The following is a 1,997-nucleotide window of genomic DNA, read 5'->3' on the forward strand; positions in this document are numbered from 1 at the left end:
AAAGTATTGAGCCAGTCAGGAGTTGAACCTAGAATCTTCTGATCCGTAGTCAGACACTTTATCCACTGCGCCACTGGCCACACATTTAAACTGAAGTCAGGTCACAGCTAGACCAGTGTACACAGTCATAGCGTCTGTCAATAACAAGGTTCCTTGGTTTTCTGTTTCAGATGCATATCTTCATTTGATCCTCCTGTTGTTGCATGAATTTTACTGCAGAGCAAGAAATGCAGCCATGAAGTGTATTCAACGTTTAAAAAGCCATGTATAATATGAATATACATGAAGTTTAACATTTCCTGTTGCTGAGGGAATACTGTTGTGTTGTGTGAAACCACTGCATATTTTGTTACACAAGTGCTTACCTAACGACAAGATATTCTTTCCCATACCGGGAGTCGAACCCGGGCCACCAGAGTGAAAACCAGGAATCCTAACCGCTAGACCATATGGGAAGACACATACTTAAAATACACATCACAGACAAATCTTTAAATGTTGACATTATGCCTGTTGGATTTAAAAGCTACATCTTTTTTTCTCAGAGATGTTGGGGAATGTCCAGATGAAATCCGTCTAAAATGTGTTTGAAGTGACAACAGCCAGAAGCACTGAAAGGTATACAGTATCATTCCCAGCTTGATTTCAGTCAATTAAACAAAGTATTGAGCCAGCCAGGAGTCGAACCTAGAATCTTCTGATCCGTAGTCAGACACGTTATCCATTGCGCCACTGGCCCCACGTCTAAGCTGAAGTCAGGTCACAGCTAGACAAGTGTACACAGTCATAGCGTCTCTCAACAACAAGGTTCCTTTTTTTTCTGTTTCAGATGCATATCTTAATTTGATCCTCCTGTTGTTGCATGAATTTTAATGCAGAGCAAGAAATGCAGCCATGAAGTGTATTCAACGTTTAAAAATAATTGTATAATTCGAATCTACATGACATGTCACATTTCATGTTGCTGAGGGAATATTGTTGTGTTGTGAGAAACTGCTGCATCTGTTGTTACACAAATGGGTACCTAATGACAAGATATCCTTTCCCATACCGGGAGTTGAACCCGGGCCACCTGGGTGAAAACCAGGAATCCTAACCGCTAGACCATATGGGAAGACACATACTTAAAATACACATCACAGACAAATCTTTAAATGTTGACATTATGCCTGTTTGATTTAAAAGCTACATCTTTTTTAAATACAGTATCATTCCCTGCTTGATTTCAGTCAATTAAACAAAGTATTGAGCCAGCCAGGAGTCGAACCTAGAATCTTCTGATCCGTAGTCAGACACGTTATCCATTCAAATCAAATCAAATCAAATTTTATTTGTCACATACACATGGTTAGCAGATGTTAATGCGAGTGTAGCGAAATGCTTGTGCTTCTAGTTCCGACAATGCAGTGATAACCAACAAGTAATCTAACTAACAATTCCAAAACTACTGTCTTATACACAGTGTAAGGGGATAAGGAACATGTACATAAGGATATATGAATGAGTGATGGTACAGAGCAGCATACAGTAGATGGTATCGAGTACAGTATATACATATGAGATGAGTGTGTAGACAAAGTAAACAAAGTGGCATAGTTAAAGTGGCTAGTGATACATGTGTTACATAAGGATGCAGTCGATGATGTAGAGTACAGTATATACATATGCATATGAGATGAATAATGTAGGGTAAGTAACATTATATAAGGTAGCATTGTTTAAAGTGGCTAGTGATATATTTACATCATTTCCCATCAATTCCCATTATTAAAATGGCTGGAGTTGGGTCAGTGTCAATGACAGTGTGTTGGCAGCAGCCACTCAATGTTAGTGGTGGCTGTTTAACAGTCTGATGGCCTTGAGATAGAAGCTGTTTTTCAGTCTCTCGGTCCCAGCTTTGATGCACCTGTACTGACCTCGCCTTCTGGATGATAGCGGGGTGAACAGGCAGTGGTTCAGGTGGTTGAAACTGCTGCATCTGTTGTTACACAAGTGCG

At 39.9% G+C, this 1,997-nt stretch overlaps 2 non-coding genes across 2 annotated transcripts; both read right to left on the reverse strand.

Moving 5' to 3' along the window:
* Positions 1 to 666: 666 nt before the first annotated feature.
* Positions 667 to 739, reverse strand: trnar-acg. Its single transcript has one exon. It is a non-coding gene; the product is annotated as a tRNA-Arg (tRNA).
* A 303-nt stretch (positions 740 to 1,042) lies between these two features.
* On the reverse strand, positions 1,043 to 1,114 carry trnae-uuc. Its single transcript has one exon. It is a non-coding gene; the product is annotated as a tRNA-Glu (tRNA).
* Between the last annotated feature and the right edge of the window lie 883 nt (positions 1,115 to 1,997).

This window comes from Oncorhynchus gorbuscha, unplaced genomic scaffold (assembly GCF_021184085.1).
Source record: "Oncorhynchus gorbuscha isolate QuinsamMale2020 ecotype Even-year unplaced genomic scaffold, OgorEven_v1.0 Un_scaffold_20901, whole genome shotgun sequence".
NCBI lineage: Eukaryota > Metazoa > Chordata > Actinopteri > Salmoniformes > Salmonidae > Oncorhynchus > Oncorhynchus gorbuscha.